Raw genomic sequence first — 27,956 nt, 5'->3', positions numbered from 1 at the left:
CAGTATTCTTGCCTGGAGAATCCCATGGATATCCTTTGTCCTGGCAGGCTACAGTCCATGGGGTTGCAAAGAGTCGGACATGACTGAGCAACTAAACAACAAAAACCGCACCAGTTTTGACATGTAAATATTGATCTGACCAGCTAATTATTCCCCCCACCACCTGCCACCTTTCCATTTTGTTAAGGGTAAGTTTCTGAGTCTGTGAATCTGTTTGCATTTTGTAATGACGCTCATTTGTATCCATTTTTAGATTCCACAGAAGTGATACTCTCTATTATCTGTCTTTCCCTTTCTCAGTTATTTCACTTAGTTTGATCACCTCTAGTTTCTTCCCTGTACCTGGAAATGGCATTATTTCATCCTTCTTTATGTCTGAGCAATATTTCATTGTGTATATGTACCTCATTTTCTGTGTCAGTTCGTCTGTCCTTGTACAATTAAGTTCCTCCCTTGTCGTGGCTGTCGTACCTAGTGCTGCCATGATCTTTGTAGTGCAGGTGTCTTTAAAATTGTACTTTTTTTCTGAATCTACTCTTAGGCATTGGATTTCTGGGTCACTGGGTACTTCTGTGCTTAGTTTTAAAAGAACCTCCATAATGTTCTATCTAATAGGTGTACCAATTTACATTCCCACCAACAGTGTAGGAGGCTTTCTTTCTTTCCACACCCTCTGCAGACTTTATTGTTGTAGGTTTTTGATGTTGCCATTCTGACTAATGTGGGGTGATACCTCATGGTAGATTTGATTTGCCTTTCTCAAAGAACTAGTGATGCTGAGCATCTTTTCATGTGCTTTTATCACCAGCTCTATGACCTCTTTAGAGAAACATGCATTTAGACCTTTGGCTGATTTTTTTATTGAGTTTTTTTTTTTTTTTTTTTTAATAAGCTGTACTAAAAATTTGTATGTGTTAAAGAGAAAGTTCTTGTGAAATCAATCCTGAATATTCACTGGACGGACTAAACTCCAATCTTTTGGCCACCTGATGCAAAGAGTTGACTTATTGGAAAAGACCCTGATGCTGGGAAAGATTGAGGCCGGGAAGAGACGGCTTTACCCACTCAACAGACATGAGTTTGAGCAAACTCCCAGAGATAGTCAGGGCCAGGGAGGCCTGGCATGCTGCAGTCCATGGGGTCACAAAGAGTCAGACAAGACTTAGCAACTGAGCAACTACAAAAACCTGAATCCTCCTGAATATTAATTGCCTAGCAATTCAGCTGGCATTTAATATTCAGTTGTCCAGTATGAAAAGACAAAAAGTTATGACACTGAAAAATGAATTCCCCTGGTTGGTAGTTGCCCAATATGCTACCGGAGAAGAGTGAAGAAATAAATCCAGAAGGAATGGAAATGCTAAGTCAAAATGGAAACAGTTGTTGGGTGTGTATGGTGGTGTAAGTAAAGTCTGATGCTGTAAAGAGCAATATTGCATAGGAACGTGGAATGTTAGGTGTATGAATCCAGGTGAATTAGAAGTTGTCAAGAAGAAGATAGCAAGGGTGAACATTGACATTTGTGGAATAAGTGAACTACGATGAGTGGGTTAGGGTTAGGATTAGAATGTGGTCCACTGGAGAAAGGAATGGCAAACCACTTCAGTATTCTTGCCTTGAGAACCCCATAAGCAGTGTGAAAAGGAAAAAAAATGTTAAGACACTGAAAGATGAAATTCCCAGGTGGGTAGGTGCCCAATGTGTTACTGGAGATCAGTGGAGAAATACCTCCAGAAAGAATGAAGGGATGGAGCCAAAGCCAAAACAACACCCAGTTGTGGATGGGTCTGGTGATCAAAGCAAGGTTCGATGCTCTCAAGAGCAATATTGCATAGGAACCTGGAATGTTAAGTCCATGAATCAAGGCAAATTGGAAACAGGAGATGACAAGAGTAAACATCAAAATTTTAGGAATCAGCAAACTCAGGTGGACTGGAATGGGTGAATTAAACACAGATGACCATTATATATATTACTGTGGGCAGGAATCCCTTAGAAGAAGTGGAGTAGCCATCATAGACAACAAACGAGTCTGAGATGCAGTAATTGGATGCAATCTCAAAAACAACAGAATGATCCCTGTTAGTTTCCAAGGGAAACCATTCAGTGTCACAGTAATCCAAGTCTATGGCCCAACCAGTAATGCTGATGAAGCTGAAGTTGAATGGTTCTATGAAGACATACAAGGCCTTCTAGAACTAACACACCCAAAAAGATGTCCTTTTCATTAAAGGGGACTGGAATGCAAAAGTATGAATTCAAGAAATGCCTGGAGCAACAGGCAAATTTGGCCTTGGAGTACAGAATGAAGCAGGGCAAAGGTTAATAGAGTTCTGCCAATAAAATGAACTGGTCATAGCAAACACCCTCTTCCAACAACACAAGAGAAGACTCTACACATGGACATCAACAGATGGACAGCACCGAAATCAGGTTGATTATATTCTTTGCAGCCAAAGATGGAGAAGCTCTATACAGTCAGCAAAATCAAGACCAGGAGCCATTTATGGCTCACATCATGAACTCCTTATTGCCAAATTCAGAGTGAAATGGAAGAAAATAGGGAAACCGCTAGATCATTCAGGTATGACCTAAATCAAATCCCTTATGACTATACAGTGGAAGAGAGAAATATATTTAAGGAACTAGATCTGATAGACAGAGTGCCTGATGAACTATGGATGAAGGTTCATGGCATTGTAGAGGAGACAGAAATCAAGACCATCCCCCAAAATACAGAAAAATAAAAGAAATACAAAATATCAAAATGGCTATCTGAGTAGGCCTTACAAATAGCTGTGAAAAGAGGGAAGTGAAAAGCAAAAGAGAAAAGGAAAGATATACCCATCTGAATGCAGAGTTCCAAAGAAGAGCAAGGAGAGATAAGAAAGCCTTTGTCGGTGATCATTGCAAAGAAATGGAGGAAAACAATAGAATGGGAAAGACTAGAGATCACTTCAAGAAAATCAGAGATACCAAGGGAACACTTTTTGGAAAGATGGGCTCAATAAAGGGCAGAAATGGTAGGGACCTAACAGAAGCAGAAGATATTAAGAAGAGGTGGCAAGAGTATACAGAAGAACTGTATAGAAAAGATCTTCATGACCCAAATAATCATGATAGTGTGATCACTCACCTAGATCCAGACATCCAGGAATGTGAAATCAAGTGGGCCTTAGGAAGCATCACTATGAACAAAGCTAGTGGAGTTATGGAATTCCATTTGAGCTATTTCAAATCCTAGAAAATGATGCTGTGAAAGTGTTGCACTCAGTATGCCAGCAAATTTGGAAAACTCAGCAGTAGCCACAGGACTGGAAAGGTCAGTTTTCATTCCAATCCCAAAGAAAGGCAATGCCAAAGAATGCTCAAAGTACCCCACGATTGCACTCATCTCACACACTAGTAAAGTGATGCTTAAAATTCTCCAACCAGGCTTCAGCAAGACATGAACCGTCAATTTCCAGATGTTCAAGCTGGATTTAGAAAAGGCAGAGGAACCAGAGATCCAATTGCCAACGTCCGCTGGATCATCAAAAAAGCAAGAGAGTTCCAGAGAAGATCTATTTCTGTTTTATTGAGTATGCCAAAGCCTTTGCCTGTGTGGGTCACAATAAACTGTGGAAAATTCTGAAAGAGATGGGAATACCAGGCCACCTGACCTGTCTCTTGAGAAACCTGCATGCAGGTCAGGAAGCAAGAGTTAGAAGTGGACATAGAACAACAGACTGGTTCCAAATAGAAAAAGGAGTACTTTAAGGCTGTATATTATCACCCTGCTTATTTAACTTATATGCAGAGTACATCATAAGAAACGCTGGGCTGGAGGAAGCACAAGCTGGAATCAAGATTGCCGGGAGCAATATCAATAACCTCAGATATGCAGATGACACCACCCTTATGGGAGAATGAGAAGAAGAAGCAAAGAGCCTCTTATTGAAAGTGAAAGAAGAGAGTGCAAAAGTTGGCTTAAAGCTTAACATTCAGAAAACTAAGATCATGGCATCCAGGCCCATCACTTCATGTTAAATAGATGGGGAAAGAGTGAAAACAGTGGTTGACTTTATTTTTCTGGGCTCCAAAATCACTGCAGATGGTGATTGCAGCCATGAAATTAAAACACACTTGCTCCTGGGAAGGAACGTTATGAACAATCTAGACAGCATATTAAAAAGCATAGATGTTACTTTGCCAACAAAGGTCTGTCTAGTCAAGTGTATTCTTTTTCCAGTGGTCATGTATGGATGTGAGTATTGGATTATAAAGAAAACCGAGCACATAAGCATTGATGCTTTTGAACTGCGGTTTTGTAGAAGATGCCTGAGAGTCCCTTGGACCACAAGGAGATCCAACAGTCCATCCTAATGGAGATGAGTCCTGGATGTTCGTTGGAAGGACTGATGTTGAAGCTGAAACTCCTATACTTTGGCCACCTGATGCAAAGAGCTGACTTATTTGAAAAGACCCTGATGCTGGGAGGGATTGAGGGCAGGAGAATAAGGGGACGACAGAGAATGAGATGGTTGGATGGCATCACCAACTTGATGGACATGGGTTTGGGTGAACTCTGGCAGTTGGTGATGGACAGGGAGGCGTGGTGTGCTGCGGTCCACGGGGTTGCAAAGAGTCAGGCATGACTGAGTGACTGAACTGAACTGAAATAGTGTTGTCGAAAAATTGTTTGATATAGGTGCCCTGGGAGCGCATCTGATTTTCATCCTAGAGAAGGCACGGCTCACGAGTGTAGCACATCTTCTGTGGAAATTAACATTTAACTATCGCTATAGGTAAAACAACTCAATCATCTACTTCCGAATACCCTGGCTATAACTCTGATATTGGAATTATATAGGAGTCAAAATTCAAGTCTTCATAATCTGTATATTCGTAGCTTCAATATCTTTGGTGACTGATAGTTTATGCCATAAGGCATGGAGTGTTAATTTTGTCTATTATGTATAAAAGGCAATTAAGATGAAAATAATAGCTGCTAAGATTTTTCAGATAGTCTACTTCTTGTGTGTCTATAGTGCCAGTGTGTGAGTTTGTTGTCAGAATAAGTGAGATAATATAAACTACTAGTGAGCTGATTAAGAAAACAATTACTAATGTGTTATCAACAAGTGTAAGAATTCTTCGGTGATGGCTGGTGTTGCATCTTGAAAGTCTAGTTGTAGAGGATATGCCATTGATATATACAGATTTTTCACCTATAACTTAACTTCAACAAAGTGATATAATATTTTACTAATATCTCATAAATAGAGAAAGAAATCATGGTTATGGTTTTGGCTTGAAATCAGTAGTCGGTGGTTCGATTCCTTCCTTATTTATTTTCAAATGATGTGCATAGGTTCTTTGGGTGTGTGATATGGTTGGTCTACTGTTAAGACTTCGTCTTGATGTAAATGCTTCTCAGGTAATGAGAATTATTGGTATTACTGTGGTTAAAGAAATGAATGGGCCTATAGATGAAATAGTATTTCATACTGTGTATGCATCTGGGTGGTCAGAATATTGTTGTGGTATTCCAAACAGGCCTAGCAAGTGTTTTTGGAAAAGGTTATGTTAACATCTACAAATACATTTATGAAGTGAGTTTTTACTCAAGTCAAGTTGGGTATAGCCTGAGAATAATGAGATTCAGTGCAGAAAGCCCTCTATAATAGCAAATCTCCCACTGAAAGTACATAATGCAACTATGTAACTACATAGTGTATCTCATGAAGAAAATATCTGAAGATGAATTAGCCAGGAAAATTCCTGTTAACCCTCTGACTGTGAAAAGAAATACAAGAGCTAGAATTCACATTATAGCTGGGGGTCATTTAATGTTACTGTCATGAGGCATTGCTAATCAACTGAACATTTTTACTCTTGTTGGCCTGGTGATAATTATAGTGGCTGATGTGAAATAGGCTTGTGTGTCAACATATATCCCTACTGTGAATATATGATGTTCTCATACAATAAATGCTAAGAATCCAGTTGACACTATAGCTCAGGCCATTGCCATGCACCTGAAAGTTTCTTTTCCCCTAAGTAATAGGTTACAATATGTGAAATCATCCTAAATCCTGGCAAAATCAAAAGATATACTTCAGAGTGTCGGAAAAATCAGATCAATGTTGATACAGTATTGGGTCCTCTCCTCCTTCAGGATTTAGATTTCAGTCTGTTAATAGCATAGTAAACATACCAGCTGCCAATACAGGTAGTGATAGTAATATGGCTGTGACTAGGACTAATCAAATGAATAACAGCGTTTGACATTGGGATATGGCAGGGGTTTATATTAATAGTTGTAGTAATAAAATTGATAACAACTAAGATAGAAGAAACACCTGTTAGGTGTAGAGAAAAAGTAGTAAAGTCTACTTAAGCTCCAGCAAGAGCTAGATTTCTGGCTAAAGGTGTAGATAGCTCAGCCTGTGCCAGTGCCTGCTTCAGCTATTGGTGATGCAAGCAGTAAGAGGAAAGAGGGAGGGAGAAGTCAGAAGCTTATTTATTCAAAGAAAACTATGTCATTAGCTCCAGCTATTAGGGAAACTAATCAATTACCAAAGCCTCCAATCATCATAGGGAGTACTATAATGAAAATTATTACAAATGCATGAGCTGTTACAATTGCATTATAAATTTGGTCATCTCCAAGTCGAGTTCCAGGTTAGCCCAACCCAGCACAGATTAAGAACCTTGGGGCTGTGCCTACTATTGCCAGCCAAAATCTTGGCCTTCTTTGCCCACTGATGCTGATCGAAAAATATGGAGACCGGGTTTGGAGGAAATAGAAAGGTGGCTTTTATTCTTAGCTGGAAGAGAGGAGAAACACAGTAGGCTTATGCCTCGAGAGCTGTGCCCTGCCCCCCGTGAGGAATCTAGGGGCTTATAGAAGGCAAGAGCTCACAGTCAGGAATCAGTGATGAGGAGCAAAGGGGATAGGATCTTGATTTCTTCCTTTTGCATTGTTTCAAAGACAGTAGGAACCTGATGTCAATAACCCAGTAATTCAGTCTGGCATTCGGTGACCCTGTGGCCTTCTTTCTGATATGTAACTACAAGGGGAAGAGTGTTCTGAGGGTAAACAGCAGAGATGGGATATATTTAGCACAGAGTCAAAGGAACATAGGTGCCAAGTGTACCTTCTGCAGAGTTTAGGGACAGAAAAGCAAACTTAGTCCCAGACATTCAGCGTGAGGAGCAGTTACAGGAAAAACAAAAGTTAGGAATGTTCAGGCCTGCTCACTCTTCTCTTTATCTTCTTTGTTGTCAGAAAAGAAATGAGAAAAACTCACTCCTCCTTTTTCTCTTTCACTGCAAACCTGCCTCCCGGCTCAAGCACCAAATAGTAAGTATATAGTACTGATATCTTTATGGTTAGTTGAAAATGATAAGCAGTTAATGAACATAGGCAGAATGGCTGAGTAAGGTTTAGACCGTAAATCTAAAGACAGGTGTTTAATCCACTTTTTCTTTTTACTAAGTCCTGTATGAATATTTCACTTTGAATTGCAAATTCAAAGAAGCCAGTTCAATTTGCTGGGACTTATACCACTTTTTTTTTTTTTTTTCCCTATTTTCCTTTTGCAATAGAAGTAGGTTGAAATCAGTTGACCAGGATAATTAGCTGTTAACTAAAAGTTCATGGGGTTATAGCCCACCAATCTAGAGAGGGTGCAGCTTGAGGTGGCTTGTTTGCATTCAACTGATGTAAGATATAATCTTGCAAACCTTATGAACAGGAATTAAGTAAATTATACTTGCTCAGGGCTCTGAAGTATAAGGAACATCCTTGTAGTACAGGAATTTTCCTGTATTTCATACAATAAAGAACCTGCTTGCAATGCAGGAGACCTGGGTTCCATCCATGGATCGGGAAGATCCCCTGGAGAAGGGAATGGCAATCCACTCCAGGATTCTTACCTGGAGAATCCCATGGACAGAGGATTCTGGTGCGCTACAGTCTATGCGATCGCTAAGAGTTGGACATGACTGAGCGACTAAGCATACAGCACACAGGGCATTGAAGGCTCTTGGTCTAGTTAACCTAAATTCCTATTCCAGCGCTGAGAGAATTGGTGTTATGGGTGGAAATATTGTGGCTATTGCAGTTATTGTGGATAGGAGTGTTATTTGTTTCATAGAGTAGAATCGTCATGTTTTCTCTGTTATTTGTGGAGAGGAATAAATTTAATGCCGTGGAGTGTGTGAGTCATATGTTGAAGTACAGTAGTGCTATGATTGCTATTACTGTTGGTAAAATGATGCTTTTTTTGGTCGTTGTATTCTTTTCAATAATTATTCACTTGTGTTTGTATCCTAATAGTGGTGGAAGGTCTCCTATTGATAATAGAATGATGAGGATAAGGATTGTTATGATTGATATCTTGTTGCATGTATGTGATAGTGATAACGTGGTGGTGGTGGAGTTGGTTATGGACATTCTGAATATGGTGGAAGTTGAGATAATATAACCAGGTTTAGTGGAGAAGGCGATGGCAACCTACTCCAGTGCTGTTGCCTGGAAAATCCCATGGATGGAGGAGCCTAGTAGGCTGTGGTCTATGGGGTCGCGAAGAATCAGACACGATGGAGTGACTTCACTTTTACTTTTCACTTTCATGCATTGGAGAAGGAAATGGCAACCCACTCCAGCGTTCTTGCCTGGAGAATCCCAGAGACGGCAGAGCCTGGTGGGTTGCCATCTATGGGATTGCAGAGTCGGACACGACTGAAGCAACTTAGCAGCAACTTAAACCTGTTTAGTGCTGTCAGAGTGGGATTACATAATACGATGGTGTTTATACATCCTATGTGGGCCGTTGATGAATAGGCTGTGATTTTGCATACTGCATCTGATTTCACCATCCTCAGCCTCCAATTATAGTGGATAATGTGGATATAGCTTGTATCAACTTGGGCTTCCCTGGTGTTTCAGATGATAGAGAATCTGCCTGCAATGTGGAAGACCTGGGTTTGATCCCTGGCTTGGGAAGATCCCCTGGAGGAGAGCATGGCAACCAACTCCAGTATTCCTGCCTGGAGAATGCCCACAGCAGAAGAGCCTGGTGGGATACAGTCCCTGGGGACAAAAAGAGTCAGACACGGCTGAGCAACTAAGCCCAGCACACAGTACACTATTAAATTAATTGATGGTTAAGTTTGGTATAGCACAGACATGGGTACAAGTTTTTGTCATGGTCATAGAATGAAGCCAGATGTTAGTAAAATTTCTAGTATACCTTCTGGTACTCCAATGTGAAATGCAGATATTTCCAGTTTTCACAAGGCTATTGTTAGTAATATGGATGCTGTTGGATTAAATAGTTTTGTGACAGTCCATTGGCCTGAGAATAATAAACAATGACAGTTATCATGAGTAATACTGATGTGGTGGATTGTGTCAAGTATTTAGTTGATGCTTCTGTTGCTCCTGGGTAAAATTTATTTATTATGATGGGGATGATGCCTAATATATTTATTTCAAAGCCAAACAGATAAGTAATCAATGGAGATAATTATATGACAATAAATCCTGAGAAAATAGTTGATAGGATATTGATAAAGATGATGGGAGTTATTAGTACAGAAAGGGTATAAATGAACATTTTTGGGGTACAGGCCCAATAGTTTAATTAGCTGACCTTACTTATAGAATGTGGTGTAATTTGGTAGCACAAAGAACTTTGGATTCTTTGGGGTCTGTTCAATTTCTATGACTCTAGATACAAGAGGATTTAAATCCCTATTATTTACTCTCTCAAAGTAACTCTAGTCAGACGCATTTCTTATGCTTGTGGAAGAGCACTTGATAATAGGGTGGATAGGATATGTGTCATATGCATAGGGCTTATTGTTAGGGATTGAAAATATTTGAGAGTAAATGTATTCATTGGTCACATTGGAATCAGGGGTCTAATGCTCAAATTGATAGGAAGGAGACTGTTAATAACAGTGATTTGGTTCAGTTCAGTTGCTCAGTCCCATCCGACTCTTTGTGACCTGATACACTACAGCACACCAGGCCTCCCTGTCCATCACCAACTCCTGGAGTCAATCCAAACCCATGGTCCATTGAGTTAGTGATGCCATCTCACCATCTCATCCTCTGTCTTCCCCCTCTCCTCCCACCTTCATCTGACCCAGCATCAGGGTCTTTTCAAGTAAGTCAGCTCTACACATCAGGAGGCCAAAGTACTGGAGTTTCAGCTTTAGCATCAGTCCTTCCAATGAACATGCAGGGCTGATCTCTTTTAGGATGGACTGGTTGGATCTCCTTGCAGTCCACAGAACTCTTCAAGAGTCTTCTCCAACACCACAGTTCAAAAGCATCTGTTCTTCAGCCCTCAGCATTCTTTATAGTCCAACTCTCGCATCCATATATGACCACTGGAAAAACCACAGTCTTGACTAGACGGACCTTTGTTGGCAAAGTAATGTCACTGCTTTTTAATATGCTGTCTAAATGTGTCATAGTTTTTTTTTTTTTTTTTTCCCCAAATAGTAAGCATCTTTTAATTTCATGGCTGCAGTCACCATCTGTAGTGATTTTGGAGTCCCCCAAAATAGCCTGTCACTGTTTCCAATCTTTCCCCATCTATTTGACAAGAAGTGATGGGACCAGATGCCATGATCTTGGTTTTCTGAATGTTAAGATTTAAGCCAACTTTTTCACTCTCCTCTTTCAGTTTCATCAAGAGGCTCTTTCGTTCTACTTCACTTTCTGCCATAAGGGTGATGTCATCTGCATATCTGAGGTTATAGTTATTACTCCTGGCAATCTCAATTCCAACTTGTGCTTCCTCCAGCCCAGGGTTTCTCATGATGTACTCTGCATATAAATTAAATAAGCAGGGTGATAATATACAGCCTTGACGTACTGCATTTCATGTTTGGAACCAGGCTGTTGTTCTATGTCCAGTTCTAACTGTTGCTTCCTGACCTGCATACAGGTTTCTCAGGAGGCAGGTCAAGTGGTCTGGTATTCCCATCTCTTTCAAAATTTTCAATAGTTTATTGTGATCCACACAGTCAAAGGCTTTGACATAGTCAATAAAACAGAAATAGATGTTTTTCTGGAACTCTCTTGCTTTTTTGATGATCCAGCAGATGTTGGCAATTGGATCTCTGGTTCCTCTGTCTTTTCTAAAACCAGCTTGACCATCTGGAAGTTCACAGTTTATGTATTGCTGAAGCCTGGCAGAGCCACCCTCCACCCCCCGGCCCCAAATAAATTCTGTCACTGTTTCCGTTGTTTTCCCATCTATTTGCCATGAAGTGATGGGACTATTTGCCATGACCTTAGTTTTCTGATTGTTGAGTTTTTAGTACACTTTTTTTCCAAAGAGGGTGTTTGCTTTTACCAGTGCATTCACTTGCCAGAACTCTATTAGCCTTTGCCTTGCTTCATTCTGTACTCCAAAGCCAAATTTGCCTGTTACTCCAGGAGTTTCTTGACTTGCTTCTTTTGCATTCTAGTCTTGCAGGTCTTCATAGAACTGTTCAACTTCAGCTTCTTCAGCAATACTGCTCAGGGCATAGCCTTGGATTACTGTAATATTGACTGGTTTGCCTTAGAAATGAACAGAAATCCTTCTGTCATTGTTGAGACTGCATCCAAGTACTGCATTTCAGACTCTCTTGTTGACTATGATGGCTACTCCATTTCTTCTAAGGGATTCTTGCCCACAGTAGTAGATATAATAGTTTCAATAATACGTGAACTGTGAACATCAAGATGTTCCAGCTGGTTTTAGAAAAGGCAGAGGAACCAGAGACCAGATTTCCAACATCCACTGGACCATTGAAAATAAGAAAGTTCCAGAAAAATGTTTATTTCTGCTGTATTGACTATGCCAAAGCCTTTGACTGTGGATCACAATAAATTGTGGAAATTTCTGAAAGAGATGGGAATGCCAGACCACCTGACCTGCCACTTGAGAAACCTGTATGCAGGTCAGGATACAACTGTTAGAACTGGACATGGAACAGCAGACTGGTTCCAAATTTGAAAGAAGCATGCCAAGGCTGTATATTGTCAGCCTGCTTATTTAACTTATATGCAGAATACATCATGAGAAACGCTGGGCTGGAGGAAGCACAAGCTGGAATCGAGATTACTGGGAGCAATGTCAATAACCTCAGAAATGCGGATGACACCACCCTTATGGCAGAAAGTGAAGAAGAACTAAAGAGCCTCTTGATGAAACTGAAAGAGGAGAATGAAAAAGTTTGCTCAATGCTCAATATTTAGAGGCGAAGGCAATGGCACCCCACTCCAGTACTCTTGCCTGGAAAATCCCATGGTTGGAGGAGCCTGGTAGGCTGCAGTCCGTGGGGGCGCGAAGATTCGGACACGACTGAGCAACTTCAGTTTCACTTTTCACATTCATTGATTGGAGAAGGAAATGGCAACCCACTCCAGTGTTCTTGCCTGGAGAGTCCCAGGGTTGGGGGAGCCTGGTGGGTATCCATCTACGGGTTTGACAGAGTCGGACACGAATGAGCAACGGAACTGACTGACTGATGTTTCTATCATATGCTGGAGCAGCAATTGTGTCACACTCGAGTGACTCTGAGGAGATACCCCACGTCCAGGGGCAAAGGCAAAGCCCCAGAAAGATGGTACGAGTGGCACAGTCACATTCAGAATCAAACCCCACACCTGCCAGAGACACTCAGAGGGCTCAAACGCACCCTGTGCACACCAGGACCTCAGCCACACAGAGACTGAGATAGAACTGTGTCTGGGTGTGTCCTGTGGAGATACGGGTCAGCAGTGGACTGCCGCAGGGCCAGGGACTCTGGGTGCAATAGACCTGGGTATGGCAGAAGCCCTCTTGGAGAAGTTCACCATTAACCCACCACAGAGCTGCCAGGACGTCCACAGGACTGGGGAAACAGACTCTTGGGAGGGCACAACAGAACCTAGTGCACACCAGGACCCAGGGGAAAGGAGCAGTGACCCACAGGAGACTGACCAAGACGTGCCCATGAGTGTCCAGGAGTCTCTGCTGGAGGCGTGGGTTGGCGACGGCCGGCTGCAGGGTTGGGGACACTGACTGTAGCAGGGCCCGCATGGCATCTTTTGAAGGAGGTCGCCATTATCTTCATCACCTCCACAATAGTTTGGCCTCAGGTCAAAAAACAGAGAGGGAACACAACCTCGGCCTTCAACAGAAAATTGTTTTTCCATCAGAGGGCAGACAGACTGAAAACCACAATCACAGAAAACTAACCAATCTGATCACATGGGCCACAGCCTTGTCTAATTCAATGAAACTATGAACCATGCTGTGTAGAGCCAGCCAAGACGAACGGGTCCTGGTGGAGATTTCTGACAAACATGGGCCACTGGAGAAGGGAATGACAAACTACTTCAGTATTCTTGCTTTGAGAACCCCATGAGCAGTATGAAAAGCAAAAAGATAGGACACTGAAACATAATCTCCCCAGGTCGGTACGTACCCAATATGCTCCTGGAGATCAGTGGAGAACTAACTCCAGAAAGAATGAAGAGACAGAGCCAAAGCAAAAGCAACACCCAGTTGTGGATGTGACTGGTGATGGAAGTAAAGTCTGATGCTGTAAAGGGCAATATTGCATAGGAACCTGGAATGTTAAGTCCGTGAATCAAGGCGAATTAGAAGTGGTCAAACAGGAGATGGCAAGAGTGAACATTGACATTTCAAGAATTAGTGAAATAAAATGTACTAGAATGGGTGAATTTAACTCAGATGACCATTTTGTCGTTTGGGCAAGAATCCCTTAGAAGAAATGGAGTAGCCCTGATTGTCAACAAAAAAGTCTGATGCAGTACTTGGATGTAATCTCAAAAATGACAGAATGATCTCTGTTTGTTTTCAAGGCACACCATTCAATATCACAGTAATCCAAGTCAATGCACAGACCAGTAATGCTGAAGAAGCTGATATTGCACGGTTCTATGAAGACCAACAAGACCTTCTAGACTTAAATTGAAGAAAATAGGGAAAACCACTAGACTGTTCAGGTATGACCTAAATCAAAACCCTTATGACTCTATTGTGGAAGTGACAAATAGATTCAAGGGGTTATATCTGCTAGACAGAGTGCCTGAATAACTATGGATGGAGCTTCATGACATTGTACAGGAGGCAGTGATCAAGACCATCTCCCAGGAAAAGAAATGCAAAAAGGCAAAATGGTTGTCTGAGGAAGTCTTACAAATAGCTCTGAAAAGAAGAGAAGCAAAAGGCAAAGGTGAAAAAGAAAGATATACCCATTTGAATACAGAGTTCCAAAGAAGAGCAAGAAGAGATAAGAAAGCCTTTCTCAGTGATTAGTGCAAACAAATAGAGGAAAACAATAGAATGGGAAAGACTAGAGTTCTCTTTAAGAAAATTAGAGATACCAAGGGAACAGTTCATGCAAAGATGGGCACAATAAAGAACAGAAATGGAAGGAACCTAAGAGAAGCAGATGATATTAAGAAGAGGTGGCAAGAATACACAGAAGAACTGGACAGAAAAGATCTTCCAGACCCAGATAATCATGATGGTGTGATCACTCACCTAGAGCCAGACATCCTGGAATGTGAAATCAAGTGGGCCTTAGGAAACATCACTATGAACAATGCTAGTGAAGGTGATGAAATTCCAGTTGAGCTATTCCAAATCCTAAAAGATGATTTTTTGAAAGTGCTCACTCAATATACCAGCCAATTTGGAAACCTTACCAGTGGCCACAGGACCAGAAAAGGTCAGTTTTCATTCCAGTCCCAAAGAAAGAGAATTCCAAAGAATGCTCAAACTACTGCACAATTGCACTCATCTCACATGCTTGCAAAGCAATGCTCAAAATTCCCCAAGCCAGGCTTCAACAGAGCATGAACCATGAACTTCCAGATGTTCAAGCTAGATTTAGAAAAGGCAGAGGAACGAGAGATGAAATTGCCAAGAACCACTGGATCATTGAAAAAGCAAGAGAATTCCAGAAAAACATTTACTTCTGCTTTATTGACTATGCCAAAACTTTTGACTGTGTGGATTACAACAAAGTATGGAAAATTCTTCAAGAGATAGGAATACCAGACCACCTGACCTGCCTCCTGAGAAATATGTATGCAGGTTAGGAAGCAACAGTTAGAACTGGACATGGAACAATAGACTGGTTCCAAATAGGATAAGGAGTACGTCAAGGCTGTATATTGTCACCCTGCTTATTTAACTTATATGCAGGGTACATCATGAGAAACCCTGGGCTGGATGAAGCACAAACTGGAATCAAGATTGCCAGGAGAAATATCAATAACCTCAGATATGCAGATGACATCACCCTTATGGTAGAAAGTGAAGAAGAACTGAAGAGCCTCTTGAAGAAAGTGAAAGAGGAGAGTGAAAAAGTTGGCTTAAAACTCAACATTCAGAAAACTAAGATCATGGCATCTGGTCCCATCACTTCATGGCAAATAGATGGAAAAACAGTGGACACAGTGGCTGACTTTATTTTTTTGGGTTGCAAAATCACCGCAGACAGTGATTCCAGCCAAGGAGTTAAAAGACACTTGATCCTTGGAAGGAAAGTTATGAGCTACCTAGACAGCATATTAAAAGGCAGAGACATTACTTTGCCAATAAAGGTTTATCTAGTCAAGGCTGTGGTTTTTTCAGTAGCCATATATGGATGTGAGAGTTGGACTATAAAAAAAGCTGAGCACAACAGAATTGATGCTTTTGAACTGTGGTGTTGGAGAAGACTCTTGAAGAGTCCCTTGGACTGCAAGGAGATCCAACCAGTCCATCTTAAAAGAGATCAGTCCTGGGTGTTCATTGGAAGGATTGCTGTTAATGCTGAAACTCCAATACTTTGGCCACCTGTTGGGAAAAACTGGCTCATTTGAAAAGACCCTGATGCTGGGAAAGATTGAAGGCAGGAGAAGAAGGGGAAGGCAAAGGATAAGATGGTTGGATAGCATCACCAGCTCAATGGAAATGAGTTTGGGTAAACTCCAGGAATTGGCGATGGACAGGGAGGCCTGACGTGCTGCGGTTCATGGGGTTGCAAAAAGTCGGCCATGACTGAGCGACTGAACTGAACTGAGGATAAAAATTTGTTGTAAGTGTCATGCGTTGAAGTTAAGTAAGAATCATGCTATTGTTTTAATAAAACCGGTATCAGTATAGGGTTCGGAGAAGGCAATGGCACCCCACTCCAGTACTCTTGCCTGGAAAATCCCATGGACGGAGGAGCCTGCTAGGCTGCAGTCCATGGGGTCGCAAAGAGTCAGACACGACGGAGTGACTTCCCTTTAACTTTTCACTTTCATGCATTGGAGAAGGAAAAGGCAACCCACTCCAGTGTTGCTGCCCGAAGAATCCCGGGGACGGAGGAGCCTGGTGGGCTGCCGTCTATGGGGTTGCACAGAGTCGGACCTGAGTGAGCAACTGAACTGAACTGAGGATAAAAATTTGTTTTAAGTGGCATGCGTTGAAGTTAAGTAAGAATCACGCTATTGTTTTATAACCGGTATCAGCGTTGGGTTCGAAGAAGGCAATGGCATCCCACTCTAGTACTCTTGCCTGGAAAATCCCATGAATGGAGGAGCCTGGAAGGCTGTCGTCCATGGGGTCACAAAGAATCAGACACGACGGAGTGACTTCACTTTCACTTTTCACTTTCATGCATTGGAGAAGGAAATGGCAACCCACTCCAGTGTTGTTGCCTGAAGAATCCCAGGGACGGAGGAGCCTGGTGGGCTGCCGTCTATGGGGTTGCACAGAGTCGGACACGACTGAAGCGACTTAGCAGCAGCAGCACGGGGTTATACAAAACAGGTCCACACGCCCCTGGCCCCGCTTTCTCACATCCACGCCCCCGTGCCCTGCATCCCCACATCCACGCAGCACAAGCCAGCACTCTGCCTCCTCTTTCCAGTCAGTCTTTGGGCTTCACTGAGGTGTTTTGGCCCTGGGGAAGGAAATGGCAACCCACTCCAGGATTCTTGCCTGGAACACCCCATGGACTGAGGGGCCTGGTGGGCTACAGTCCATGGGGTCGCAAAGAGTCGGACACAGCTGAGCAACGGATGTGTTATTCAAAATTGCCTGTAGTGCTGCCGTGTTTGCATCTGCCGTCCACACCATCATCCAATGAGCAGGAAGGACATAATCCCTGCTCCGTCTCAGCCAGTAAGTCATTGGAAGACATTATTAGTGGTAACAAGAATTAGTATTGTAACAAGGAAAAGGAGTGTTTGAAGAATCAGTTAATGTGGCGGTCTGAGGGAATGGATCATATAGAGAAGTCTATAATTGATCATATGACAAATAGGGCCACCAGCACACGTTATTGAGAAATAATCTATTTTAGAACTGAATGATAGCTTAAGGGTTTGTAGTGTGATTCAGTGCCAGTCTGAGATAATTATCTCTTGACCTGTATACATGAATATTATTGTTGGAACTAAGCTAATGGTGAAGGCATATGAGATAATCTTACATATAGAGGGTACGTGGTGGTTTTATAAATGTTAGTGCTTGTTATTATGATCGATGATATACATAGTGAGGCTAGAGTGAAAGAGGAAATTTAATTTATCACTTTTATTTGCAGTTGCACCAATTATTTGGTTCCTAACACCAATGGATAAAAGTTTGAAAAAGCCGTGCTGTTAGTCATGGGAGCATAGATTCAGTAATTCTTATCTACTTCTGTGGTAAATAAGAAGGTATTATCTTCTCTTACTAGATTCACAATCGAGTGTTTTTCTCTAAACTATATATACAGTATAGGGGGCCTAGAATGATTTTTGGGTTTAAGGATAGGAGTAGAAGAGGTAGGATGGGTAATGATATGAGAGCATTTTCTCCTGTAAAAGATGGAGAGATACAGTTTATGTGGTGTGTGTATTTTCCTCACTGTGTTGCAATGACTATATATATAAAGAGTATAGGGCAGCAATTACTATATGAATTCCTATTAAAATAATTGCAATGTTTGATCACGAGAAGGATATTACTACAAATAACTCTCCCACCAAGTTAATAGTTGGGGGTAGAGCTAGGTTTGTTTAACTTGCTGGTAATCACCAGTTTGCCATTAGTAGGAGGAACATTTGTAGGCTTTAGGCTAGGATTATTGTTTGGCAATGGACCTGGTAATTTGAATTTGCCAGGCAGAACAATACAGAGGACGTAAGACTATGGGCAGTTATTAGGGCTGTGGCTCCTATACAACTTCAAGGTGTTTGGGTAAGGATAGCAAAGTGCTATGTGGCTGACAGAAGAGTATGCAGTGAGTGATTTTAGGTCTGTCTGGCATAAGCAAATTGAGCTGGTTATAATTATGCCTCATAAGGACAATAGAATGAGTGGATACCCTACGAAGTCTGTTGGTGTGTTTCAAACTATTGTAATTCGTATTTCGTAGTATACCATAGCATCCAAATTTTAGTAGTGCTGGCAGCATAGCCAGAGCTATGAATAGCTCTGCACCTGCAATAGGGGCTCTTCATGTGCTTTAGGTAGTCAAAGGTGGAGGCCATAAAATGGTATTTTTACTATAAAGGCAACTATGCATACTAACCATATGAAACCGTTGGATCAAGAGTTGGATACTGATTGGGCTCAGCAATAGAATATTTAAAGGTGCTACTGTATTTTGAATATAGACAAGTATTCCTAAGAGGGGGAGAGACCTTACTAGGGTATAGAATGATTAGAGACCTGCCTTAACGTGTTCTGCTTGATTTCCTCTTTGGGTAATGATAATGAGTGTTGAAACTAGTGTTGCTCCAAATAGAATATATAAAAGAATGAATTTTATGGCAGTAAATGATATAATTAAAGTAATTATAGTATGACTAGCAGTGATAATATTTTTTTTCTGGTAGAGATTCTTTTAATACGTGGTGTTGACTATTAGTATAAGGTGTCATAATCATGTAGTTAAAATCAGTGGTGGCGTCCATAGGGAGCGGGAGAAACCTAGTGAGAAATTGAGGCTGTTATCATTTATTAAGGAGGAGTAGGCTTGTGAGTCTAATTAGGAGGCTGTGCATGGTGGTGTTAATTCAGATTAACCTGGTGATCAGTTTAGTGGTATTGTTGCTGACCATAATCTTGGCCTTCTCTGCCTGCTGAAGCTAAATAAAAGGACTTGGAGACAGACTCTGGAGGAAATAGAAAGCTGGCTCCAATTCTTAGCTGACAGAGAGGAGAACCCAGCAGGCTCATGCCTCAAGACCTGTGCCGGACCCTTGGAGGAGTCTAGGGTCTCATAGAAAGAAGGGTTCACAGTCAGGAGGCAGTGTGATAAACAAAGGGGATAGGACTTTGAATTCTTCCTCTTGCATTTATTCACAGTCGCATCAGTTCAGTTCAGTTGCTCAGTCATGCCTGACTGATAATGGGAAAGACTGAAGGCGGGAGGAGAAGGCGACGACAGAGGATGAGATGGTTGGATGGCCTCACTGACTCAATGGACATGGGTTTGAGTAAACTCCGCGAGTTGGTGATGGACAGGGAGGCCTGGTGTGCTGCAGTCCATGGGGTCGCAAAGAGTTGGACACGACTGAGCGACTGAACTGAACTGAAACCACTCCACTAGATTCTTCCAAGTGTGTAGCCCAGAGCGTTCTGCCTGAGGGAGATGAGATCACACAGGTAAAACGTGTAACAGCTCACAGGTTGCTCAGGACAGTGGAACTGACAGCCCTTCCTGGGCAGCCACGACCCTGAGCAGTGATGAGAGGCTCGCCCCCTCGTGGTCCCAGGGAGAAGGAAGCTGATCGGCCTGCTGGCCGGTCCGAGCCACTACTGGGAGGTCCCTGCCTACCCTGACCACTGGAGCGGCCAGGGGCCACTCTCTCAGGCCCCACCGAGCCCCTGCCCCACACCCATCTGGAGTGTCCTTCCAGGCCGTCGTGACGGGAATCTGTGCTGGGAACTCAGCAGAAAGGGCGTGAGGGCAGCTGAAACCTTCCTTCACCGAGGACGTGACATCACCAGGTACACTGAGGTCACGCATGGTGGGGATGCCGTTTCCGATGGTGGTCTGTGCTGAGAAGGACACAGGACTCGGGGAGGCAGGGGCTGACGGGCGGCGAGTCCAGAGAGGCGCCTTCTTGGAGGAGGGGGCATGCTCAGACAGAACTGCATCAGGCCCCGGAGCTCCAGCAGGGCTGGCCGGCGGGTGAGGAGGGCAAGGCCGGGGCTCAGCCCCAGGAGCGGTGCATCTGGCCTCTGTTAGAGTTTCTGCCCCCCAAGGACTGGGGTTATTGTCTGTCTCCTCACGGCTGTCCCGTGCCTGGAACACGACCTGGCCAGAGGTAGGTGCTACGCAAATATCTGTGAATGAGTGGACGGTCCGAGTGTGGAGATGCACAGGACAGGCGGCGTCAAGTGCAGAGTGGGGGTTAAGTAGAGTAGGAGGCTGAGCCAGGAGAGAGGCTTTCAGGGTTTCTGAGTCCGGACTCCCAGCCCCCATGGGCTCAGCTCCACCCAAGCCCGTCTGCTCCCCAGACACACTGTTTTCTCCGGCACATTCCCTCTGGCCTTCACTCACCTGCGTGTCCTGCCTTGCATGACTTAAAAGCGGCTCCAAGTCTGCTCCTCCCACCTGTGCCTGAAGCCTCTTTATGCTTAAGCTGGGGGATCCCAAGTGCGCCTCCTGAGATGGTGCCCCTTCCCTGACCGGGGACGGGTGCTCCTTGTCTGTGCCGTGGGCTCTGCTCTCTGCAGTTGTCTGCCTGTTCGGGTCTCTGCCTGACACAGGGCCAGGATTGTTCATGGGTCGGTGTATCCCCACTGATTCTAGCAATCCACCAGGCTGAGTCCTGCTGGCCTGCATTGCGACACTGCCACTTGCTGGTGACTCGGGGCCCACCCTGGAGCACCACTGACAAGGTACCCACTGGTCTCAGCTGGACCTCGCTGCTGGGCCGGGAGCCAGATGGCCAGTGCTACTGGTGCCTGTGGGCATGGCTGCCATCACAAGCCTTCTCCTTGGGGCTCAACAGCTGAGCCGGCAGTTCGTGTACAGAACATCTGCAGACCGGCACAGGCGGTCAGTGCTGGGCCTCAGCCAGAGAGCGGAGGCACCGACGTGGGGCCTGCCCTCCATTAGGGCACTTTCCGGCCTCCTGGGCTTTGTTTTGTCCGACCTTTGAGGAATGGGCAGAGCTGCTGTGCTCATCCTGGCCCGCCCGCTCCAGAGCTGCCCTCACAGACCTCCCCTGCATTGGGATCTCACCAGTACATTCCTGGTCCCAGCACCCAGCCAGGGCGTCCTGGGGCCCCTTCAGTTAAGGGGTCAGGGGAAGCAGAGCCACTTTGTTTTGAGCTGGAGGGGGAGTCGTTTGGGTAAAGTTCTCATTTCCTCCAGCGACACTTGAGGCTTACGGTGCCGAGGGCTCCCAGCCAGCCTGTGGGCCGCCGTGGGACTCCGTCTCCTGTCGGCCCCTCTTCTGACTGGTTGGTCCATGTTCTGACTGCTCGACACTTGGTGCTCCTGGGTTGAGTGTCTATTGTAATTGGCTAGGGTCTGTTTTTTTTTTTTTTTTTTTTTTTTAAATCAGTATTTTTTTTTTTTTTTTGAAGTATATCTGGTTTACAATGTGTTAATTTCTGCTCATAGCTCAGAGATACACTTATACACACATATACATTCTTTTTAAAAATATTCTTTTACAGTTTATCATTGGATACTGAATATTGTTCTCTGCTATGCAGCAGGGCCTTCTTTAACCATTCTACTTACAAAAGCTACATCTGCTGACCCAGCCTCCCACTCTGGCCCTCCACCACCCCCTCCTCCTTGGAGAGCGCCAGTCTGTTCCCTCTGTCCTTGAGTCCATTTCTGCTTCATGTGTGTGTGTGCTCAGGTGTTCAGTTGTGTCTGACTCTTTGTGAGCCCATGGACTGTAGCCCACCAGGCTCTTCTGTCTATGGGATTCTCCAGGCAAGAATTCACCGCTGGGTGAGTGCAGGCTTGGTCACTCTGACCTGTCTCTGACCTCTCAGAGGCTGTTCTCTCTGTGAATGCAGGCTTGTGGTCACTCTCGTCTGTCACAGACCTCTCAGAGTCCATCCGCTGGGTGAATGCATGCTTGTGGTCACTCTGGCCTGTCACAGACCTGTCAGGGGTTGTCTGCTGGGTGAATGCATGCTTGTGGTCACTCTGCTCTGTCACAGACCTCTCAGAGGCCATCCACTGGGTGAGTGCAGGCTCGTGGTCACTCTGGTCTGTCACAGACTTATCAGATTCGATCCGCTGTGTGAATACATGCTTGTGGTCACTCTGGCCTGTCACAGACCTGTCAGGGGTTGTCTGCTGGGTGAATGCATGCTTGTGGTCACTCTGCTCTGTCACAGACCTCTCAGAGGCCATCCACTGGGTGAGTGCAGGCTCGTGGTCACTCTGGTCTGTCACAGACTTATCAGAGTCTGTCCGCTGGGTGAATGCATGCTTGTGGTCACTCTGGTCTGTCACAGACCTGTCAGAGTCTGTCTGCTGTGAGTGCAGGCTCATGGTTGCTTTAGTCTTTCACAGACATCTCAGAAGCCATCTGCTGGGTGAATGTGGGCTCCGGGTCACTCTGGTGCACAGTTTCCACAGGGCTATCGAGAGGCACCATGTGGCTTCCCCAGCTGGGGGCCACTTATTGCAGTCTTGCTGCCCCTAAGCTACGTCTGGAGAAGGCTAATCCCAATGAGAAGCTACTTTCAGACTTCAGCTCACATCCCAGGAACGAGTCTTCCAGCCTAAGCAGGTCACTCAGGGTTTCTTGTGTTAGTGCTCACAGCTCATACCCCGAGAGGGTGGGCCGGATCTGGGGACACATGTCCTCTGCTGCTGAAAGTGACATTAGACTGTGTTCCCAGGGATGGACCACAAGGGGTGATGGAAGAACGTCTGCCCTACCTGCTGGGAGGCACTGTGCCCCCACCCCCTGCCTTCTCCCCACTCAGGTACAGAATGTGGGAAAGCAGGAGGGGGAACCTGGGTCCCCAGTGAGACCCTCTCAGCAGAGCTGGGCCTAGGGCAGGCTTGGAGGGTGTGACTGAGTGTTTGCTGGACAGGGCACCACATTTACAGGGCCTCCTACAGTGCAGGTTTCAGGGCTACATAGTAGCTAAGTGCAGAGCATGGTGGCTGAGCTGACGAATGTGGAACCTGCAGGCTGAACGCTGAGCCCTGAAAGTTGCAAGGTTGTCTGGAGTCACAGGATGTGCTTGCTCTCTCTGCTGAGATGATCTCAATGGGGACCCAGGTTCCCCCTCCTACTCTCTAGAGGCTATCAAACTGAAGCCACTCCTCATGGTGAACCCTGAGGAACCTCAGGAAAGGAAAGAATACCTGCTTTCCAGGAGCCATCAGACTCAGCCACTCCCCACTGTGAAACCTTGGAAATTCAGGAAGGAGAAGACAGGATGCTGGTCCCAGGTGGTAAGGTGTGTATCAAAGGGGATGATTTCAGTGAGATGGCTGGTGCATCGTCCCACACATAGAAAAGTGCTAAGTTCCTTAACTTTAGATGTTGCCGCCTGGTTTTGAAGTCCGAGAAGATTTGTACTGAATAAACCTCTCAACACCTGTATTATAATATTACTATGTCTATCCATATGAAGTAGAGACTTTCCAAAGGACAACAAAGACAAATCTCAACATTCAGCACACTGGCACCAGTGGTGGGCACTCCCCAAAATGTGCAACTAGTGGAGCAATTAGAACACTCATCACCCCTTTTCCCATAAGATTGTGGAATGGACGCTGACACTGGGGAATTGTTACGGGGAAGAACAAAATCTGACTTCATGTTGAATGTCTTCCTTTAACCTTAGCTTCCTGTTGGTCTGTTTGCTACAGGGATGCTGTCCATACATAATGGCCTGCCCCAGGAAACCCCGCCCCTCTGCCTCTGTCCAGGACCTGTCCCCCTGTGGATGGCTACCGGAGGGAGAAAGTAACACATCACCTCCCGAGACTGGCCATTCCAGGAGAGGTTTGCCAGATTAATGGCCTTTTTACTTTATTTCCTCACCTCCCAACTCTGTGTTCTATAAAAGACACTGGCATCCAGAACTTGACAAGATGGTTTCTTCGAGATATTAGTCTGCTATCTTCTCAGTCTTCTGGCTTTCCAAGTAAAGTCATATTCCTTGCCTCAGCAACTCGCCTCTGATTTATCACCCTGATGTGAGACACGCAGAGTGAGCTTGGACTTGGTAACAACCCCACATACCTTGCAGTCAAAAAATCAAAACATATAATGGAAGCAATATTGTAAGAGATTCAATAAAGACTCTGAAAATGGACCATATAAAAAGATCTGAAACCAAAAGGAACTCAGTGTTTGTCTGAAATATTTAGAAAGCATTTAGTACCCCTCTTGCCCATATCCCCTGAAATCACAGTAGACAGTTAGGCCCTGTCCATTCAGGACACCCTCTCCAGAGCCCAGCTGGAGGTGCTCTGCCCCCAGTGCTCACCTGGGTCTCAGGAGTAGAAGAAACACAACCTATGGGGTCTCCTTTCTGGTCCAGGGGAGCATCACACCAGCCACCCTGTCTATCTGCCCATAATAAATGAGGAGGGTTGTCAGCACCTGGGTGAGTGATGCTGTCGGCACCTGGAATGCCTTGTCCTTGCGAGATTTGGTATGAAGACCACACAGAAGGAGAACCAGCAAAGAAGGTTCCAGGGAGCAGTGAACCCCTCTTCCCAGGGATCCTGTGAGACCCAAGACTCACTCTGCCCACCCTGTTCTGACTTTGGGGAACTGGCCTTTGTCATTCTCTGGGCAGGACATGGGAAGGACAACCTGGTCTCTCTTCCACCTCCTGAGACCCAGGTGGGCAGTGGGGGCACAAGCACCTCCACCTGGGGTCCAGAGAGGGTGCCCTGAACTCACAGGGCCTAACCGGTCAGTGAGGCCGGCCCTCGTCCACAGTGCACTGACCTCCTGCAGGGTCTCGGGTTCCCTGGCATCCAGCTCCCCCATTGACAACCCCAGCTTGGCGTCTTGGGAGCCCCTCACTGGCGGGCACGCAGCAGGTGAAAGCTGCATGCCCAGCGAGAAGAAGGAGAAGACGGTGGGGCAGGGGTCCAGCATGCAGTGTCCCAGGCCCCTCTCCTCCCCCAGGAACACCCCGCCCCGCCTGCTGTGGCCTTTCTCCTTTTCAGTTTGTGTCTTTGTGGCTGATGTTGCCAAACACCTTCCCCTGGAAGAGAAGGCTCCATGACCATGGAAGGGGTGGAGGTGAGGAGGTGCTGTACCCCTAAACACAGAGAGCTTGAGAACTAACTTTCCTGTGCCCTAAACTTACTGCCTGTTACATCTGTACCAACCGAGGCCAAGATCCAGGCAGATTCTCTGTGGAAACACTTTCCATGTCCATTAAGAGAACCAACCGAGGCCAAGATCTGGGCAGATTCTCTGTGTAAACACTTTTCTGTCCAACAAGAGAGGATTTGTTAACCCACAGTTGAACCCCGAGACGTGGGACGTGCTGTAACTGTGGAGACTGCAGGGAAGGTGTCTGAGAGGCTTCTTCCTGGGCGGCTCCCCTGAGGCCCCTGGAGTTACTGGACCCAGAGGTGGAGCACTCGCGCTTCTCTCCTCACTGCAGGCCAGACGGTGCCCCCAACCACACAGCCCTGCTCCTCTGCCTCTCTGAGTTCAACAGAAACCCCCCGGTCTTGAGCCCAAAGCACAGTATTCTTGGTGAGCAGAGCAGAGGCTGGTGGGAAGGGGAGTGGAGACTGAAAGCTTCATTGTAGAAGAAAACACGGACGTGTGTTCCCGTGTGTGGTGGCCGCATGGTGCAGTAATTGGTGTTCCCCACACATTTATGGATGGGTTTCAGTTTCTGTATTTTCTAAATTTCTTGCTTTTTAAACAGCTGCATATTATGAGAAAATTTTTGCAATCAACCATGAGAACTTGCAAAATAAGCTCTTATTTTTTTTCCTTTTTCTAAAATGTTGCAGTTTTCTATGGTGACAGATGAACAGCCTCCTACTTTTAAGTATTCATTTAATTGGCTGTGCTGGGTCTTAGCTGTGGCATGCAGGGCCTTCAGTTGCAGCATGTGGGAAATTGTGCCTGACCAGGGATTGAACGTGGCCCCCTTTGTTGGGAGCTGGGTCCCAGCCTCTGGATGAGCAGAGAATGCTCTGATCTCCTACTTAAAGCAAGGTTATTTATTTATTTTCGGCTTGCTGGCTCTTCGCTGCTGTGCGGGCTTTTCTCTGGCTGTCGGGTGTGGGGGCTGCTCTTTCGTTTCTGCGTGGAACTTCTCCCTGTGGCGGCTGCTCTGGTGGGAAAGCAGAGACTCTAGGCTCTTGGGCTGCGGGAGTTGTGAACGGACTTAGTTGTTCCACGGCATGTGGGGTCTTCCCAGATCAGGGACTGAACCCTTGTCTCCTGCATTGGCAGGTGGATGCTTAACCACAGCACCACCAAGGTATTCATTCCCCTACCCGCTTCCTGGCAACATCCCCCTGCAAAAAGAAAAGCCTAAAAATAATCAGCTTAGTAAGTTTTCAGGAGTCTGAGCTCTGAGATCAGCGTCTGTGGTGTCATTCTCCCACAGGCACCTTTGTCCTGAACTTTGCACCCTCCGCCCCGCTCCCCGTGTCACACTCTCCCCTTGGTGTCTTCTGGTCGCCGGGCAGACTTCAGCCTTGAGCCCCTTCTGGAAGGCTCAGGCCAGGGCAGAGGTCACTCACAGAGGGGAGGGTGTGGTCGACCTTAAGAACGCCATTGCCCCCACTCTGTGTTGGAACTCAGTTCCGGGTCTGAGCAAGCGTGGCTTCCTGGTGCTGTCCCCACCCTCACTCACCCAGGGTGGGGGGTTTTGTGTCCAACTTGTCCCCTGGTGGAGCCTGGTCATCCCAGGACCTGTGCTGTGTGTGCATCTGCTCTGCTCACAGCTCACCCCGGGGCCCATCAGACTTCACTCATGAAAGGGACGTGTGAGGATGAACATTTCCATGGTTAAGAATTTCAAGGTCGTGACAGCATTGACCAGAGCGCACGGGCACAGGTACGAGGCCCATGCAGAGGGAAGCCGCGGTGTGGGCTTCAAGGACCCTCCATGTTGCGGATGAATGGGGGCCGGACAGGGATTTCCTGCAAATGCGGCTCCACGCTCTGTTCTCGGCAGGGTGACGACTGTGGGCACTGCCTGTCTGTGGAGCGGCCCTGGGGCTGCCCAGCTCAGCAGGAACGTCAGGGATGGGAAGGGAGGTCGGCCTCCCTTAGCACCCCTGACCTCACAGCCCCTCATCAGGGCAGCCCAGTACCTAAACAGCCCCTTCCTCATCTAGCTCTGAAGACCTGGAAGTTGTGGGGGCTGAGGGACATGCAGAAAACAAAATTCTGTAAAGCAATTATCCTTCTATTAAAAATTAAAAAAGAAGATTAAAGAAAGAGCACAAAGGACAGCAAGGTGGGGCTTGCGTTCTCGCCAGCCTCTGCCAGATTCCGCCTGCACTTACGCATCAGACCAAAAGGCTGGTGCTCCCACCCCGCATCACAGATGAGAATAGAGACACAGAGAGGTTGAGCATCTTGCCCCAGCTCACAGAGCTGCTGGGGGCAGGGCTGAGAACTGGACCCCTGTGGTCGCATCTGGAGTCCAGAAGCTGTGATGACCCTGAGGGAGCGGCAGAGACCAGATGGCCCATGCTGAGACAGGCGCGCACACACACACATGTGCACGTGGCCTTCACCTTTGCAGCTACAGAAGTCAGAGGGAACCAGAGGGCCACCAGGAGAGACCAAAGGAGAGTCGGGGTCTATAAGGAGGAGAAGCCACACTTCCCAGGAGGCGGGGGAATCCCTTTCCTGGTGAGTCTGTCTCAACCCCTAGATTTCTCTCCCTGGACCCAGGATTGACTGTCCCGTGACTTAACTGAGTTGGCTCCAGAATGATGCCTTCCCAGGGGTTCAGCTATGACTGGACTCCACT

General features: G+C 45.6%; 1 pseudogene; it reads right to left on the bottom strand.

Annotated features, from left to right (window-relative positions):
- The window catches only part of LOC133053591 (histone-lysine N-methyltransferase PRDM9-like), a 57,137-nt pseudogene extending 32,044 nt beyond the window's left edge, over positions 1–25,093 (bottom strand).
- Between the last annotated feature and the right edge of the window lie 2,863 nt (positions 25,094–27,956).

Source organism: Dama dama, chromosome Y, assembly GCF_033118175.1.
Source record: "Dama dama isolate Ldn47 chromosome Y, ASM3311817v1, whole genome shotgun sequence".
Lineage (NCBI taxonomy): Eukaryota > Metazoa > Chordata > Mammalia > Artiodactyla > Cervidae > Dama > Dama dama.
This window is presented reverse-complemented; position numbering and strand designations above follow the sequence as displayed.